Source organism: Schistocerca serialis, chromosome 4 (genome assembly GCF_023864345.2).
Source record: "Schistocerca serialis cubense isolate TAMUIC-IGC-003099 chromosome 4, iqSchSeri2.2, whole genome shotgun sequence".
NCBI lineage: Eukaryota > Metazoa > Arthropoda > Insecta > Orthoptera > Acrididae > Schistocerca > Schistocerca serialis.
Window position 1 is genome coordinate 109,006,813 of NC_064641.1, and position 20,281 is coordinate 109,027,093.

A 20,281-nucleotide genomic window follows, 5' to 3' on the forward strand; every position below is an offset into this window, starting at 1 on the left:
ATATGCAACCGCTCGCTCGACGAAAGATCCGTACCCAAATACTGGAAAGTTGCACAGTTCACACCAATTATTCAAGAAAGGTAGTAGGAGCAATCCACTAAATTACAGGCCCATATCATTAACGTCGATATGCAGCAGGATTTTGGATCACATATATTGCCTTCGAACATTATGAATTACCTCGAATAGATCGGTTTATTGACACACGGTCAACACGGATTTCGAAAGCATCGGTCTTGTGAAACACAACTAGCTCTTTACTCACACAAAGTTTTGAGTCCTATCGACAAGGGATTTCAAATTGAATTCTTCATTTGCGTGGCCATGTTGTCCGCAGTTGCTTTACAATTCTTGAGGGTATTTTTCTTCTGTCGTTACAACTACAAAAATGCGTACTTTATTGAGGTAAAGTATCATAAGTGGTCTATCATTATATAATTATGCAAAAATGCGTGTTTTTTCACCAGACGCGTTTCGCTTTATCGAGGTAAAGCATCTTTTAAGCATTTTTGTAGTTGAAATGACAGGACAAAAATACCCTCAAGATTTCAAACTGATTCCGTATTTGTAAATTTCAGGAAGGATATTGAACCGCACCTCACAAGCGGATTGTAATAAAATTGCGTGCTTTTGGAATATTGTCTCAGTTATGCGACTGGATTCGCGTTTTTGTCAGAGGTGTCACCCCTTATTCCGCCTCAGCTACACTATATCGCTGACTGCTGCTCAAACAAGTGCTCCACGTACGCGCACACAACCATTACTCTACCACGCAAACATAGGGGTTACACTCGTGTGGTGTGAGACGTTCTCTGGGAGGGGGGGTCCACCGGAGGCCGAACCGCACAATAACCCTGAAAGATTGGTTAGGTGTGGGGCGGCGGAGGGGTGAAGTGGACTGCGGTAGTCGTCGTGGGGTTGCGTACCACTGCGGCGGGGGCGGAGCCACTCCGTCGTTCCTAGGCCCCCGGTTAACATACAATACAACTGACAGGAAGTCATCGAGCAAAAGAGGAGAGATTTCTAGCGTTCCCCGAGGTAGTGTTATAGGCCCCCTTGCTGTTCCTTATCTATATAAACGATTTAGGAGACAATCTGAGCAGTCGTCTTCGGAATTGGCAACTGACCCTAAATCATCCACATGAGTGCTAGAAAGAATCCGTTAAACTTCGGTTACCCGATAAATGAGTCTAATCTAAAGGTCGTAAATTCAACTAAATACCTAGGAATTACAATTACGAACAACTTAAATTGGAAAGAAGACATAGAAAATGTTGTGAGGAGGGCGAACCAAAGACTGTGTTTTATTGGCAGGACACTTAGAAAATGTAACAGATCTACTAAGGAGACCGCCTACACTACGCTTGTCTGTCCTCTTTTAGAGTACTGCTGCGCGGTGTGTGATCCTTACCAGATAGGATTGGCGGAGTACATCGAAAAAGTTCAAAGAAACGAGGCACATTTTGTACTATCGAGAAATAGGGAAAGAGTGTCACGGACATGATACAGGATTTGGGGTGGACATAATTACAACAGAGGTGTTTCTCGTTGCGGCGAGATCTTCTCAGGAAATTTCAATCATCATCTTTCTCCTCCGAATGCGAAAATATTTTTTGGCGCCGACCTACATAGGAAGAAACGATCATCATAAAAAAATAAGAGAAATCAGAGCTCGCATGGAAAGATATTCCGCTAGCTGTTTAAAAGTGGAGTAATAGAGAAACATTGTGAAGGTGGTTGAATGAGCTCTCTACCAGGCGCCGGCCGCGGTGGTCTAGCGGTTCCGGCGCTCAGTCCGGAACTGCGGGACTGCTACGGTCGCAGGTTCGAATCCTGCCTCGGGCATGGATGTGTGTGATGTCCTTAGGTTAGTTAGGTTTAAGTAGTTCTAAGTTCTAGGGGACTGATGACCACAGATGTTAAGTCCCATTGTGCTCAGAGCCATTTGAACCATCTCTACCAGGCACTTAAGTTTGATTTGCAGAGTAGCCTTACACATCTAGATGTAGAAAATATTTCCTAACGTAGTCTGAAAGAAAAAAAAATGGCGAGCAGATTCAAGGAAACTGGAGTATTTTTTGAACAAATGGAACTCTGAATTAATAATAATCTATATTTTGTATAGTTTCTCATTCGTCAGTAAAATTATAATGGGCTGTCCAACATAGAACATTCGTTCAATAGTGAGTTATCTAAAGGTAGCAGAACATCAATTATAACGAAAAAGCATATAGTGGAATATAGAAATGTTTACTCTATATTTCAGATTTTCAAGGAAATTTAATTTATGAAGCAAATCACTGTAGCGCAACCGCCATTTTGAATTATCATAAAAGAGTTTTAGAGATTTACTCCTAAATTTAAAGTATATTTTGTTCCACATTTTGAGTAAATTACGCAGGATCATCAAAAATTAAGTTACGCATGTCGTCCCAAGCAAAGATCCTTACGCTACAACAATGGCGCATTTTCAGAAGAGAGCGGGTTTCCAGTTCTGCTGCCTTATGGACTATAGGTGGATCAGAATGTGACAGAGTACTACGGGTGATGGTACGAATCTTGGCAGAACGTGCAATGTGGACGCAAACACACCGTGAAATTCTGGCGGTGTATGGACCAAATCCAGTGTCGCATCCAGCCTAACTGAAATTAGCCAACAATGTGACCAAGACCGCACAGACATGTTGATAGAAAAGAAAGGCCGCTGTAATCGACCAGATAGGACAATGTGTAGGCAGTCGAGGGAGGCTGGTGGGGAAAATAGATTTTACAAGGATGAGTACATATGCGCAGCTGTTCTCAAGTTACTCTGAGACCAAAGGAGAAGATTTCTATCGTCGAGGAATCTAAAAAAAGGTGGAACGTTTCAGTTTTTGCAGAGACTTGGTAACTATGTTGGAATACTCTGTGGTAGAATTTTGTACAGAAGAATAGAAAAACCTGTGGAAGCCGACCCCTCGGGCAAGATCAGTTTGGATTCCGGAGAAATTTCGGAGCACGCGAGGCAATACTGACCCTACGTCTTGTCTTGGAAGATAGGTTCGTAGATTTAAAGAAAGCTTTTGACAATGTTGACTGGGATACTCTTTCAAAATGTGAAGGCAGCAGGGATAAAATACGGGGAGCGAAAGGCTATTTACATTTTGTAGAGGATACAGACGGCAGTAATAAAAGTTGAGGGGCATGAAAGTAAAGCGGCGATTGAGAAGGGAGCAAGACAGGGTTGTAGTCTATCCCCGACGTTATTAAATCCGTACACTGAGCAAAAACCAAAGGAAACCAAAGGAAATTTTGGAGTGGGAATTAAAATCCCTGGAGAAGAAATAAAAGCATTGCGGTTTGTCGACGACATACTATTCTGTCAGAGGTAGCAGAGAACTTGGAAGAGCAGTTGAACGGAAAGGACATTGTCTTGAAAGAAGGATATAAGATGATCATCAACTAAAGTAAAACAAGGATAGTAGGATGTAGTCGAATTACATCAGGTGGTGCTAAGGGTATTATATTAGGAAACGAGACACTTAAAGTAGTAAATGAGTTTTGCTATTTGAGGAGAAAATAAGTGACGATGGTCGAAGTAGAGAGGATATAAAATGTAGACTGGTTACAGCAAGTAAAACATTTCTGAAGAACATACATTTGTTAACATCGACTATACGTTTAAGCAGTAGGAATTCTTTTCTAAAGGTATTTGTCTGCGTGTACGCAAGTCAAACATGGACGATAAACAGTTTAGACAATAAGAAAATAGAAGCTTTTGAAATGTGGTGCTACAAAATAATGTTTAAGATTGGATGGGTAGATCACGTAAGTAATGAGAAAGTACTGACTAGAATTGGGGAGACAAGAAATTTGTGACACAACTTGGCCAAAAGAAGGGATCGGTTGATAGGGTGCATTCTGAGACATCAAGGGATCACCAATTTAGTACTGCAGGGAAGAGAGGGCGGTAAAAATCGCAGAGGGAGACCAAGTGATGAATACAGTAAGCAGATTCAGAGAGATGTAGATTCAATAGTTGTTCGGAGGTGAGGTGGTTCCCACAGAACGGAGTAGCATGGGGAGCTGCATTGAACTTAGGACTGAAGATCATAACAGTAACAACATATTTATGTCACTTTGAGGTGTAGCACAGTTTTTTGATGTCCCCTCGTATGTACAATTTAAACGTTCTGTCACGTTTTCGAATGTTCCGTGCAATGACCGCTATAGTCCCTGGGCAGTTCACTCACTCTGATCGTAGGAGACGGGAAAGAGTGAAAGCTGGATCTGAGATTCCCTGAAATTAAACTTCTCGGCTAAGGCTGCACTCACAATGGCACCGATACAAATCGGCCGACAGGAAATCAGAACGTCAGTATGTTCGCGATCACAACGCAGACGATGAGATAGCCCGACTATACACTCATAGACTTCGGACGACAACCGACGAAATCTATGGACTTTAGTAGCATCTTTGTTGGAAAGCACAAATAAGCAAGATCTTTAGTGGAAATTTTAGGCGTAAATTATAACCTCAACAAGTAATTTGTTCAGGTGGTGTAGCATATCTTACGCTTAAAGATATTGTAGTGAATCATTTCTGGGTTGTGGTTGGTGGGAATTAGCTATCTATGGATTATTATTACTGCTTATTGGTGCTTTAAAGCATAGATGGTGATTTTTTGTTATGCATTGAAGTACCAAAGAGATATGCAAACAGGCAGAATACGGCGCTGCAGTCGGCAACGCCTATGTAAGACGACGAGTGCCTGACGCAGTTGTTAGATCGGTTACTGCTGCTACAATGGAAGGTTATCAATACTTAAGTGAGTCTGAAGGTGGCGTTATAGTCGGCACACGAGCGATGGGACAAAGAGACTCCGAGGTAGCGATGAAGTCGAGATTTTTCCCGTACGACCATTTCACGAGTGTACCGTGATTATCAGGAATCCGGTAAAACATCAAGTCTCCGACATCGCTGCGGCCGGAAAATGATCCTGCAAGAACGGGACCAACGACGACTGAAGACAATCGTTCAACGTGACAGAATTGCAAGCCTTCCGCAAATTGCTGCAGATTTCAATGCTGGACCATGAAAGAGTGTCAGCGTGCGAACCATTCAACGAAGCATCGTCGATATTGGCTTTCGGAGCCGAAGGCTAACTCGTGTACCATTGATGACTGCATGACACAAAGCTTTACGCCTCCCCTGGGCTCGTCAACACCGACATTGGACTTCTAATGACTGTAAACATGTTGTCTGGTCGGACGAGTCTCGTTTCAAATTGTATTGTGTGGACGGAGGTGTATAGGTATGGAGACAACCTCATGAATCCACGAACCCTGCATGTCAGCAGGGGACTGTTCAAACTGCTGGAGGCTGTGTACTTGTTTGGGGCATGTGTAGTTGGAATGATATGGGATCCCTGATAGGTCTAGATACGACTCTGACAGGTGTCACGTACGTAAGCATTTGTCTGATCACCTGGATACATTCACTTCCATTGTGCATTCCGACAGACTTGGACAGTTCCAGTAGGACAATGCGACACCTCATACATCCAGAATTGCTGCAGAGTGGCTCCATGAACACTCTTCTGAGTTTAAACACCTCCGCTGGCAACCAAACTCCCAAGACATGAACATTATTGACCATGTGTGGGATGCCTTGCAACGTTCTGTTCAAAAGAGATCTCCACCCCCTCGTACTCTTACGAATTTATGGACAGCCCTGCAGGATTCATGGTGTCAATTCCCTCCAGCACTACTTCAGACATTAGTAAAGTGCATGTCACATCGTGTTGTTGTACTTCTGCGTGCTCACGTTGGCCCTACACGATATTAGGCAGGTGTACCACTTTCTTCGGCTCTTCAGTGTATGAGGTGTGTGCGTGGTGAGTAGTAGCAATGAGAGGATGAAGGACAACTTTTCATTTATTCAGAATTGTAATTGACATTGTACATTGAATTCTCCGTCATGGCCCAACCCTGCCACATTGTTACCGCTGTGGAATGAATCGCGTCCGGCCAAACACTTGGTACTGTGGTCACGCAATCCACGGACAGTACTCGTGGATGGCTTTCCACGCCACTTAGGGACGCCATCCACGGTACTGTTGCGTGAGGTACGCTTCCTATAATGCTATCGACCCGCCAATGGGAGGACTGGATGCCGGTCACGTGACTTACGCAGGGCCGGTCAGCGAGGAAACGCCACTGCGGACGGCTCACCCTCTCGCCTGTCAGCTTCGCTGCTCCCCGGATGTGTCTTAGAGGCCCCCCCCTCCCCCCTATGAGGGCGAGGTGCCTCGCACTCCAGATGAGGCAGCCTCCAGTTGCCGTAGAAATGATCACAAGATCAGTGACCCTTAGGAATAGGCGATGGGAAATAAACCTCCCTGGTTCTTAACTTACGTGTTTTTACTCACAGCCGGCCGTGGTGGCCAAGCGGTTGAAGGCGCTACAGTGTGGAACCGCGCGGCCGCTACGGTCGCAGGTTCGAATCCTGCCTCGGGCATGGACGTGTGTGATGTCCTTAGGTTAGTTAGGTTTAAGTAGTTCTAAGTTCTAGGGGACTGATGACCTTAGAAGTTAAGTCCCATAGTGCTCAGAGCCATTTTTTTACTCACATAGGAACTCGAGAATACACCCCAGACGCCCAACTACCGCCCCCAAATCCATCCTGACTCCAGTTGTCGTTAGCAAGTCTGGTATATCTGTTTGCATTGTTTAGCGCTTTTGGTATTCATGGGATCTTATTCTAAAATGTACTTTTGTGTTTCTCACATACGCTGGACGACAGTCATTGAAGGGTAACTGACATATGCCTCTTTTGCTGAATGTATCTGAAGTTGTACGGGGTGCCTGTAATATTGCTTTTCATTGTCGCCACAAATCATCTAGAGTATATCATACAACGTTTCTGTCTTCATCTCAGGTATTCATAAAACTGGTTTGGTTATTCTAGTATTTGAGTAAAGAGTGTTCAGGACTCTCCATGTTCTTTTAGAAACAGATACAACTCATTCACATGCATTCGGTATCTTTTTAATACCAAAAGCCACGATTAGACACCCGTTTCCAAACATGGAGGCCTCTTGGCATTTATTCCGCCCAAGGAGGTTCAGATAGATTCTAACCTCGTTGATAGCACACACAGCTGGCAAAACTGCAACACCTAACAGAGGGCTATCAGGAGGCCTTTCTGTGCGGCCTTTGTTTTTACTCTGCAGACAGTAGCTGTGCTGAGTTTAGAGGTCAACATTCATTCTAGGGTACAACCATGTCCCACAGACGTGTGTACTCATTCCTGTTCAACAGCTTTGGCCATTACAATAGGTTCGAATTGTGGTCCTGCGGAAAGCTGGATGACGCGTCGACGGACTTCTGCACGTGTTGGGCACAGTATATCGGCGGCGAGTAGTAGTCTGTGATACATTCCCTCGTCTGTGCAGTACAGATGGACGTGAAGATCGACAGACTGATCGAACAGCGGTGGCCAACCGAACATAATTCATGTTACACTTGATTTCTCCATCGGAACGGTCGGCTTGTAGCGGATAAAGATCACGTGTGTCTCTGGCCAGACTACCGCTAATACGACGACACTACCAAGCACGGGCACTCCGGTGTCTTGAAACAGTCTACTGGAGAGTGGAATGGCGCTGTTGGCTTCATTGATGAGAGTAGGTTCTGTGTGTATACGAGTGATGCGCGTACAAGTGTACAGCTTAGACCCGTTGCGCGGCCTATTCCGGAGTGCGTGCACGCTCGACACATAGGTCCCACCCCACGCTTCATGATGTGGGGAGCCGTCAGATGCAACTTGCGATCAAAGTTGCTGTGTCTGCTGAATAAAGGAGCGAGTACCCATTTCGCTGGACAGGCTGTTATCCATGCGCAACAGCCATTTACTCGACAGGAAAGCGATGTGCTTTTTCAGCAGGACAATGCACATTCACATACAGCTACTGCTACATAAGGTGTACAGTAACTGTCCCATCCAGCAAGATGACCATATCTCTCTCCAAACGAACACGTATGGGACACGATGAAGTGGGAACTTACTCGTACTCAAGAGCCTCCAAGAGCCACTGCGGAATCGTACCAAAGGGTGCAAGATACTTGAGACACTGCACTGTAGAATGTCATTCGGCACCTTTATGATCCTTTGTACGCGACAATACACACCTGTGTTCCCGCCAGCGAGCGGTATACTGTCTGCTCATGAGACTGTTTGGACGCTCCATAGTATGACATGTGTGTCTCATTTGGTCTGAATTTGGTATCACATACTCCTACAGTGATAAACAATCTGTCCCCTCACTTGTTAATTAACTGACCTTGTCCTTATGGGTCTTGCATTTGCTGACCTAACTTCTTTATTCACGGGAACGACTGACGAAGGGCATCGGACCCACTGTGACCAAGCTGTGAGCCGAGGTCATCAGGCAACCTTCAGAGGTTAGGTCTGACATAAGGGGTCCCACAAGGCTCTGCCCTTGCGCCCCTTCTTTTCAGCCTTTACATCGCTGACATGCCTGCAACGAAATCGCGCAAATTTGGTTATGCTGACGACTGGGCTCTGGCAACAGCCCACAGAAATATAGAAACGGCCGAAGATATCCTTACGAGTGACCCAGGGATTCTCAACGAGTACTTTAGAAAATGGAGGCTACAATCTAGTGCTACAAAGACGGAAGTATCTGCCTTCCATTTGAACAACAACATGGCCAACAGAGAACTACATTACATCTAGACGGAAAATACTAAATCACAACAAACACCCAAAGTACCTTGGGGTTACCCTAGATAGGACACTAACATTCAAAGAACACCTGACGAAAACTGCAGCGAAATTTAAAACAGGCAACAACATATTGCAGAAGCTGTGTGGCACCACCTGGGGCTACACAGCATCTACCTTAAGAACATACGCACTTGGCTTGGTGTATCCAGTGGCAGAATACTGTGCCCCAGGGTGGCTCAACACTAAACACACACACATGGTCGATAGCCAACTAAATGCAACAATGCGTAATATATTAGGCACAATCAGACCAACTCCTACAGTTTTAGCAAGCAGAACACAGCATGTTGTTCTCAATGGAGAGACGTCTACAGACGTTAAAGTAACCTCTGGCGTGCAACAGGGGAGTGTTATGGGACCATTGCTTTTCACAATATACATAAATGACCTAGTAGATAGTGTCGGAAGTTCCATGCGGCTTTTCGCGGATGGTGCTGTAGTATACAGAGAAGTTGCAGCATTAGAAAATTGTAGCGAAATGCAGGAAGATCTGCAGTGGATAGGCACTTGGTGCAGGGAGTGGCAACTGACCATTAACATAGACAAATGTAATGTATTGCGAATACATAGAAAGAAGGATCCTTTATTGTATGATTATATGATAGCGGAACAAACACTGGTAGCAGTTACTTCTGTAAAATATCTGGGAGTATGCGTGCGGAGCGTTTTGAAGTGGAATGATCATATAAAATTAATTGTTGGTAAGGCGGGTACCAGGTTGAGATTCATTGGGAGAGTCCTTAGAAAATGTAGTCCATTAACAAAGGAGGTGGCTTACAAAACATTCGTTCGACCTATACTTGAGTATTGCTCATCAGTGTGGGATCCGTACCAGATCGGGTTGACGGAGGAGATAGAGAAGATCCAAAGAAAAGCGGCGCGTTTCGTCACAGGGTTATTTGGTAACCGTGATAGCGTTACGGAGATGTTTAGCAAACTCAAGTGGTAGACTCTGCAAGAGAGGCGCTCTGCATCGCGGTGTAGCTTGCTCGCCAGGTTTCGAGAGAGTGCGTTTCTGGAAGAGGTATCGAATATATTGCTTCCCCCTACTTATACCTCCCGAGGAGATCACGAATGTAAAATTAGAGAGATTCGAGCGCGCGCGGAGGCTTTCAGACAGTCGTTCTTCCCGTGAACCATACGCGACTGGAACAGAAAAGGGAGGTAATGACAGTGGTACGTAAAGTGCCCTCCGCCACACACCGTTGGATGGCTTGCGGAGTATAAATGTAGATGTAGATGTAGATGTGGCTGCCCGTTCTCAGTAACATAGCCCCTCCTAACCGGCGCCGAGAACACGCTCTGCATAGAGAATTTAAAAAAATCATGACCAACCCTCAATTACAAATCCATGAAGATACCACATCCAAGGAAACCGACTCCGGTCTAGGCATCCTCCACTAAAGACCGCACAGGCGCTGCACCAAACCAACTTTAAAATAAATGACCAATGGAAAGATGAATGGGAGAGCAGAACAGCAGTAAACTGCCACAGTATGCCATGCATCTTTAGTAAATCAAAAGGATTTGATTGCCCTCGAAAACTTTGGTCAACTCTTAATCGCATCAGATCCAACTGTGGGAGATGCGCCGACTCCTTACACAGATGGGGTAAACTTCCTTCGCCCGCTTGCGACTGTGGCACTGAGAGACAGACGGTCAAACACATCGTGCAGGAATGCCCACTAAGGGCATATGAGGGTGACCCCACAGGATTTCCTAATGGCGACTCAAGAGGCAATCGACTATATATTATCTAAGTTGGACGTTTGTTTGTGATTGCTCTTCTGGGAGTGTAAAGTTACAGTTGGTGGTGTCCTTGTATAAAAACCGTTATTTATTGCTCTGTTTATACATACGTGATATTTTTTTTTAAAAAACCGTGTTGTTTCTGTAATTTTTACTGTGATGTTATGAGCCATACGCTAAATAAATAAAATAAATAGGTCTGACAGTCGTTGTTGGTCGGGGGGGGGGGGGGAGAGACGACAATAACACGTTTTCCCGCTGTCCCCCCTCACCTGTGGTGGCTGGTCTCTCGTCTTACCTGCTGGGCGACTTAGCCTTCTTGACGGGCGAGGAGGCAAGCCACATCTGGAAGAGCTCCGACGTGACAGAGTTTCGCTTGCTACGCGGGATGACGCCGTCGCCACCGCCGCCTCCGCTACTGCCCCCGGACCCCGCGTGCGGCGCCGCCTCCAGCGACGCCGTCGACGGGCTGCGCGTCTCCACCGACAGCTCCGCCCCCGCCGCCGCCGCCTCCGCCACCGCCGCGGCCAGCATCGGCGGCAGCGTGTCTGGCACGCAGCCGCTGCCACTGGGGCTGCCGCCGGCGATGGGCGTGGAGCCGGGGGCGGCGTCGGGGGCGTTGGCGGCGCCGGGGGCGGCCCTGAAGGCGAGTCGTTGCAGGAGCGCCGGGTCGGCGCGCGCCGCCAGCCACCGCTCCACCGCCCCTGGGTTCCGGTCCAGCAGCGCCCACAGCTCGGCGTCTGCGTCGGGGGGCGTCGCGGCGGATCCAGCCGCCTCCGACGCCGCCCCCGACGCTACCGCCGTTGCCGCCATATCTGGCGCCGTGCAGGCTTCCGCGGACGGCGTGCGCTCGTCCGGCGAACGGCTTTCGGCAGCCACCGCGGAGTTTGACGTCACTACACAGGCCTCGAGCCTGTGTGCTAACCTCAGGCTTTCTGCAGCTCCTTCTCTCCTAGGTCTTACTACCCCACAAGTTAGGCGAAAAAATGTGTGTACACTTATGAGAATTATGCACCGGAATCAGATTAAAAGTCTATGTCTCGACAGAGCCTTGTATTTCCTTACACCTGATATATAAACAAAATTCTTCACCAAAGAATGAATACCACTTGTCTGGAAATAAAACTACTTTTTATTGCTGAATACATCAGCTAGTTTTGCCTGTGAGCTGCACAGTGATGGTGTTACTTTCACTACTGTGCTAAATTAAATCAAACAAAAAAGAATATTCGGATCCTACAATGACTTAACCAAAATTGATATTATTTTTAAACTTCTCGCAGTCAATATTTTTTCACCACTTCACCACTAGTAAAATCACAGTTGAACTAATGTAGTCTTCTTTGGTTTGCAATAGTATTTACGCGTAGAGACCAACTGTCTAGGTTTTTTTTCAGTATAGTCCATCACCCAACATCAGAGTTTCTCATTGTTCCAGATGTTAAGTGAACATTGTAAAACTTAACGCGTGTCTGCCCCAGAAGGAGCAATCGCCTTCACTGCTTTGTTCGGCCGTTTACACCGCGGAAGCGTCTGTGTTTCCTCACCCGGCGCACGAGCTTGTACATGAAGGTGCGGATCAACATCTTCGGAGGACATCACGCGGGCAGCGCAGAGCGGAGTGGAGTCGGTGGTGGCGTCTGCTGCTGTTGGAAGCGGCCGCGGTCCAGTCGTAGGGTGCGGTGTCGCCTGGGCCAGCCAGCGCCACTCGGCGTCCAGGGCAGAGCGGACGCTCACAGGGCACAGGCAGGGCGCCGAGACGCCGCCGACGCCGACAAAGACGCCGCCCCCAGGAGACGGTTGGGGTCGCCCGGCCGCTCTGGACCGCCGCTCAGCGCCCAGTCGTCAGCCGCCATGATCTGCCCTTCTGCCAACACACGACAATAGACCACTGTGACAGCATCTGACAGGTAATCGAGGAAATACAACATCTACGTTAATAGAATACAGTACTGACAGTTTTATTTCACAACTCAGTGTCTTGTTGTGGACTAGGAGACGTTTTCAGAAAGGTACAGTATTTGGTCAGAAGTATACTGTAAGCTACTTATGTAAACCGCTAGTTCGCTGGTCTACAGTGGGAGCTATTTCTATTTGTAGGTGTAAGCTACACGTCGTAACCTTATCAATGATAATGGACTGAATCGAACCATATTAAGTACCGAATTGCATCCACACTTGGCAAATATCTGCGGTTAAGCTACCATCAAAAGACAATTCCTTACAATAAAATTTACAGGGTCGCCACCAGCCGAAGCCCTTCCTAACATACAAGAATGACTGAACTGGAATTAATTCAAATTTGGTATTCAATGGAAACAAATGAAGTAGCAGGACACACAGTATTATCTTTTACAGCATATTTATTCGTTAATAAAGAATTTGAAATAGCGTGCACATTGTATGGGTACACTTAGCTGGTCTTGAACATGAACTAGATTAATCTATTTTCGATAAGTGAAATTATATTGTACAATTTAACTGTTGTGATTAATGGAAAAGGTGAGGAAGGGGAAACTGGAAACATCCTCTCAATCATTTAATCTAGATTCACACGACAGAGAAAGATCACAGAAACAACCGACCACCTTTACAAACATGCACTGATTTGCAAAGAGGTTTATTTCCGTTGCAAGATTTGGTCTGCGTAAGTACATGAGATGAGAAGCCGAGTGCCCACGTGCAAAGAACGCAGTTCGCCACGTGGTGAATTGGGTCACACATTTATGGTTTCAAGGCAGAATTTGAGTGGAAAGCACAAATACAAGAAGCGTTTCTTTTCTTAGGGAACGACTATAAAATCAATTTGTCACTACAACGGAAAACTAAATCACCATTGCAGAAACCTTCCAATGATTCAAGGTACACGTGGTCCGTTAAGAATTAAACCATTACAAAAGTTTGCCTTAATTCACGAAAATCCGATGTTTCAACGAATTTATCCCGCACAAAACAGATTAAATTAGCACTGTAAAAACGCATCGGTATGCAGTAGGAAGCGGAAACGTACATGGTTTACCAAACCTATAGTACAATACGAACACAAGCATATACTATCATCAAGAAACCACAAAAAATAAAAAATAAAAACCACTCACGCAAAACACACAATTAGTCTCACATTGGCACGAGATATAAGTTGACTAGCTTTTCCTAATCATGTTCAATAGTGGATGCTCCACACGACGATGTCCCAAAGGAACAAAGCCAATTTCCTCCACAACTATTTTTAAACACGATCATGACCTATTATTAACCAATTGTACCACAGTCCGAGCGGAAATTCGTAAGGTTTCAGTTAGGCTGAACGACTTAAGTAACTTAAATATTCCAACGAATTTAACATAGGAAAATCGCGATTAACACTACCTCCTACTTTGTCATTAGTACTAGAAGCCTTACTTAGGAGCTGCGAACCGTACCTACCAACAGCCTGGAGATGAGTGCCTGCTCTGCACAAAGCTCCTAGCAACCCCTGGCTGAAACGGAAGCGACCAGAGGGATCGTTTCCGCCACCAGCCTGACAAACACACAAATCTCGGGACAAAAGGGATGAACCTCGGATGAACCTCTTTGCTCAGGTAAACAATTCCAAGTTGGTGAGCCTGTGAACCCTGCCAAACGACAGGCACTCATCTTCTACTCCCAGCAGACGACAACCAACTAGCTTCCACCACAAAATAAGCCCGAAAAGATACGTAAAACACCCATTCACTCACATTCAACCACACATAAGGTAACATAACGGAGGCGCATGATAAATATGACTCATGATTTCACGTAGAACATAAAATTAGAATACAATACATTGAACTACTAGTACAAGGCAGAATTTGCTTGCATTTTACATTGGATATATAGTGAATTACTTTCAGTTCCACTGCTCAGTCTTTATGAGAGAGTTAATAAGCAAAATCGCAATTACGCAGTGGATCAAATGAGACGTAACTGAATCATATGAGGCAAACAAGTATGAAAAGACTCGACAGAGAGCCGGCCGCGGTGGCCGTGCGGTTCTGGCGCTGCAGTCCGGAACCGCGGGACTGCTACTGTCGCAGGTTCGAATCCTGCCTCGGGCATGGGTGTGTGTGATGTCCTTAGGTTAGTTAGGTTTAAGTAGTTCTAAGTTCTAGGGGACTTATGACCTAAGACATTGAGTCCCATAGTGCTCAGAGCCATTTGAACCATTTTTGAACTCGACAGAGACGTTTCAATACGGACACCTACTACTGGACACAAATCTGGTTGTGACCGCCCTTCGCGTTTATGATGGCTTGAAGTCTGCTGGTGACGCTTTCAGTGAAGAGTCGAATGTCTGTGGAGGAACTGTAGCCCATTCTTTCCCAAGAGCCGAAACCACAGAAGGTAGTTGTGTTGGACGCTGGATTCTGGTGCGTATTCTAACACATTGAAACGTCTCTGTGAAGTCTTTTCATAAGACGCTTGTCGAATTCGGCACAACTTATTCATTTTACTACCTGATTTTAGCTCAATTCATGAACTCTTCCAGAAAGACTGAGCACTCAGATAAGGCCTATTGAATATTATATGTGTTTTTTAATGTGGGGTTTCGGTTTTGTTTTGTGGGAAACGCTGAGTTGATCATCGTCTGCTGGGAGCAGACGATGTTGTTTCTCGTTCGAAGGAGAGCACGGGATGACCAACTCAGGTTTCCAATACCTGAACAGAGAGGTTTACCCATCTTAGTCGAAGGCTGTTTTTGTGTGTGAGGTTGGTGACGGTGGGCTACCCCTCTGGTAGCTTCCGCTGCACGGCGAGCTAGGTAATCTCGAAAGAGAAAGCGGCACTCTTCGGTGAACGCTTGGTGAGTACGGATCGTAGCTCTTAAGGGGGGGTTTCAGGCGATAGGAAGCAGGTTGAGTTAGGACTTCGTCATGTTTAACTGTTGAAATAGTTAAGAACTTCAGCGTAACTGAAGCGTGTGAAGCGAGTTATTTTCCCGAATGTGCCATAATTATATTGCTTTAAATAGGCGATTTTTGGGTGTTGGAGTTAAAAGTGTTGAAGTTACTTTGTTCATTTTGGACATCGATGAAGTAGAATTTCAAACAGTAAATCTGAAGGAAAAGCTGGTTAGGATCACCTCAACCGTACGTGAGTGTAATACTGTGTCGAAGCGAGTATGATTTTTAATGATTTTAATCTTATATTTTGAGGAAGTTGCTTTTGTCTTTGTGTGTCGGTTTTGTGCCACGTGTTTGGTAATCAATGAGCCTTCTGGTCCACCACGGCACCGCAATAGGCTTTATTTTAACAGTTTGCTTGTTTAATGAGCTATAATTTATGCAACAATATCTGTTATTCAGTGCGCTTTCTACAAAGCAGCACAAAAGTTTGATTCGGAATGCACTACGTGCTCTAGTTCGGCCGTTTGCAAGCAGCAGACGCAGTTAGTATGTTGAATAATTATCGCACAACCTCGTGCATTGCTTAAACCTCTGTCCAGAATAGTGGATGCGTAGAATCGTAATGCAAAGGAGATGATAGTATCATTGTCTCCCACCCCCGTTTTCTGTGTTTCTTCTTGCTGTAGTTAAATTGTGCTCTGTTACATTCTCGCGTAATTCTTACTTAAATATTTCTAGTCAGGCACCAGTTATGTGTAGTTAGGGTGTGCAACCAAATACTTAGTTACAATAAATAATCTACGTGAAAGACAAATTCTGTGGTGATCTTACCCACGTACTCCGATTTACAATCCTGAATTAATCAAGTTGCTTCATGCACGGCATGGAGTGCTATTTATCTGGTTACTTAAAGAAATTTGCATACATGTAATTAAATTATTAAAGTAATTAATCTAATAATTTTCCAGCTCCGTTTTTTTCTAAATGGTTAGGAAGGGCTTGGGCTGGTGGCGACCCTGAATTTCTGAATTTTTATCATTATTTGTGTGAGAGAAGCAGCTAGAAATGCGAGTTAACGTATACGGCTCGATGAGAAACGTCGTAAAGATAGTAATACGTTACAACATCCCAAAGAAAGAAAAAACTGGTTCAAATGGCTCTGAGCACTATGGGACTTAACATCTGAGGACATCAGTCCCCTAGACTTAGAACTACTTAAACCTAACTAACCTGAGGACAGCACACACATCAATACCCGAGGCAGGATTCGAATCTGCCACCGTAGCAGCAGCGCGGTTCCGGACTGACGCGCCTAGAACCGCTCGGTCACAGCGGCCGGCGTGAGGAAAGAGTTCACAGGTGAACAGCCTGGTGTTAGTGTCCAGTGGGCACAATATTTCGGCAATCGACCACGCTGCCAACATCATGTGCTCTGAAGAACTGACCGCCGAGGCGCCGGCGTTGGGTTTTTATCTCTTCCCCCCTCCAGTTATTCCGAACGCAGTCCACGCCCAGGCACGGAACTTCCAGCATACGTTTCGTTCTCGACCGCGCCCAGGGGCACGTGCCGGTGTAGTCTTTGTATCCCTGCCAGTTCTCGAAGTCAGTTTGTAACACCTATTTCCGACCTATTTGGTATCGGAATCGATATTTCTATGTTAATTGTGGGGAAGCCCCACAGCTATGGAAGTAGCCTGGATGAGTGGGAAAGGTGTGGTTGGTGTGCAAGTGATGGTTAAAGAGTCTGGGCCAAGCAGTGGTGTGGCTAACACCTCGCTAGCAGTAGCGGATCATTGTGACCCGTCTTCTTGGAGTTTTGAGGCCAGAAGAGCTTAAGAGAACTATTTATGGGCCTCGGATGCTATATTTGGTGATAATACGATATTATCATGGCGTGGTTTCTGGCCCTATAAAAATATAATTCCGACACCAATAAGATCAGTAAAAGGGCGAGGCTAACAGTACTGCCGTGACTGCATCACCGCCAGGTTAACAGCCACGGCTAATTTCGCCACCAGTAACATCAGCCTTCCAGCAAATTATTTATATTTGACACTCCGTAAATCGACCAGGTATATGTGAAATTTGGTTGATTTTAATAATAATTGTGGTGTTGCTAAAAACTTACACCAATGGTTATCCCAAATTACAAACTTGGTCAAGAATACTATCCCAGTGAATTTAATTCCGATTGTGCTTATTTATTGTGGTAATACATACACTCCTGGAAATTGAAATAAGAACACCGTGAATTCATTGTCCCAGGAAGGGGAAACTTTATTGACACATTCCTGGGGTCAGATACATCACATGATCACACTGACAGAACCACAGGCACATAGACACAGGCAACAGAGCATGCACAATGTCGGCACTAGTACAGTGTATATCCACCTTTCGCAGCAATGCAGGCTGCTATTCTCCCATGGAGACGATCGTAGAGATGCTGGATGTAGTCCTGTGGAACGGCTTGCCACGCCATTTCCACCTGGCGCCTCAGCTGGACCAGCGTTCGTGCTGGACGTGCAGACCGCGTGAGACGACGCTTCATCCAGTCCCAAACATGCTCAATGGGGGACAGATCCGGAGATCTTGCTGGCCAGGGTAGTTAACTTACACCTTCTAGAGCACGTTGGGTGGCACGGGATACATGCGGACGTGCATTGTCCTGTTGGAACAGCAAGTTCCCTTGCCGGTCTAGGAATGGTAGAACGATGGGTTCGATGACGGTTTGGATGTACCGTGCACTATTCAATGTCCCCTCGACGATCACCAGTGGTGTACGGCCAGTGTAGGAGATCGCTCCCCACACCATGATGCCGAGTGTTGGCCCTGTGTGCCTCGGTCGTATGCAGTCCTGATTGTGGCGCTCACCTGCACGGCGCCAAACACGCATACGACCATCATTGGCACCAAGGCAGAAGCGACTCTCATCGCTGAAGACGACACGTCTCCATTCGTCCCTCCATTCACGCCTGTCGCGACACCACTGGAGGCGGGCTGCACGATGTTGGGGCGTGAGCGGAAGACGGCCTAACGGTGTGCGGGACGGTAGCCCAGCTTCATGGAGACGGTTGCGAATGGTCCTCGCCGATACCCCAGGAGCAACAGTGTCCCTAATTTGCTGGGAAGTGGCGGTGCGGTCCCCTACGGCACTGCGTAGGATCCTACGGTCTTGGCGTGCATCCGTGCGTCGCTGCGGTCCGGTCCCAGGTCGACGGGCACGTGCACCCTCCGCCGACCACTGGCGACAACATCGATGTACTGTGGAGACCTCACGCCACACATGTTGAGCAATTCGGCGGTACGTCCACCCGGCCTCCCACATGGCCACTATACGCCCTCGCTCAAAGTCCGTCAACTGCACATACGGTTCACGTCCACGCTGTCGCGGCATGCTACCAGTGTTAAAGACTGCGATGGAGCTCCGTATGCCACGGCAAACTGGCTGACACTGACGGCGGCGGTGCACAAATGCTGCGCAGCTAGCGCCATTCGACGGCCAACACCGCGGTTCCTGGTGTGTCCGCTGTGCCGTGCGTGTGATCATTGCTTGTACAGCCCTCTCGCAGTGTCCGGAGTAAGTATGGTGGGTCTGACACACCGGTGTCAATGTGTTCTTTTTTCCATTTCCAGGAGTGTATTTGGCACCGTAGTTACGATTGCTTTATAACTTGTGGAGTTATACTGTTCGATGTTCAGTTTTATAGTTTGATTAAGACTCCATTTCCAGTGCAATTTTAAATTGCCGTAAATAATTTGCCTTATTTGAAAAGCTGCCTAAAGGTAGTATGTTAATTTAAAATGAAAAAGATTATTAATTGTTGCATTTAGCACTTTGATCCGAATTACGAAGTTTTATCAGTGGTCATCTCATGAGAAAGTGGTTGAACTTGAATTTAATGTTGTTTTGGCATTTGCAAAGCCAATTACAATTTGAGTAGGTTAAAAGACTGCTTATCAAAGCACATTTGTTATTTGAAAATGGATCATTTTTTGTGCTTTATTTAATTAATAATTAAAGACACGAATAGTTACCATTTCTCACACATACTGGTGTTGTTTTGTTAATGAACATGGTTCTTCAATCCATGAAAGTTTAAGGCCTTCATGTACTAGGCTAGTTAGTTAATGAATCAATGCAAAGGCTCCTTCAGAGCCAGTGTAGTTAGATTTGCATTCTGTTAATTCCTTCAAACCGATCTTAAGAAAGAATCGAAGTGGAGAGGATATAAAATGTAGACTGGCAATGGCAAGGAAAGCGTTTCTGAAAAAGGGAAATTTGTTATCATCGAGTATAGATTTAAGTGTCGTTTCTGAAAGTATTTGTATGGAGTGTAGCCATGTATGGATGTGAAACATGGACGATAAATAGTTTGGACAAGAAGAGAATAGAAGCTTTCGAAATGTGGTGTTACAGATGAATGCTGAAGATTAGATGGGTAGATCACATAACTAATGAGGAGGTATTGAAAAGGATTGGGGAGAAGAGAAGTTTGTGGCACAACTTGACTAGAAGAAGGGATCGGTTGGTAGGACATGTTCTGAGGCATCAAGGGACCAAATGGTTCAAATGGCTCTGAGCACTATGGGACTTAACATCTAAGGTCATCAGTCCCTTAGAACTTAGAACTACTTAAACCTAACTAACCTAAGGGCATCACACACATCCATGCCCGAGTCAGGATTCGAACCTGCGACCGTAGCGGTCTCGCGGTTCCAGACTGAAGCGCTTAGAACCGCTCGGCCACTTCGGCCGGCTCAAGGGATCACCAATTTAGTATTGGAGGGCAGCGTGGAGGGTAAAAATCGTAGAGGGAGACCAAGAGATGAATACACTAAGCAGATTCAGAAGGATGTAGATTGCAGTAGG

General features: G+C 45.9%; 1 long non-coding RNA gene across 1 annotated transcript in view; it reads right to left on the reverse strand.

Annotated features, from left to right (window-relative positions):
- Positions 1 to 11,257: 11,257 nt before the first annotated feature.
- The window catches only part of LOC126473937 (uncharacterized), an 831,981-nt gene continuing 822,957 nt past the window's right edge, over positions 11,258 to 20,281 (reverse strand). The window contains exon 5 of the long non-coding RNA XR_007586539.1: positions 11,258 to 12,407. This is a non-coding gene — a long non-coding RNA (uncharacterized LOC126473937). The remainder of the gene's footprint in view (positions 12,408 to 20,281) is intronic.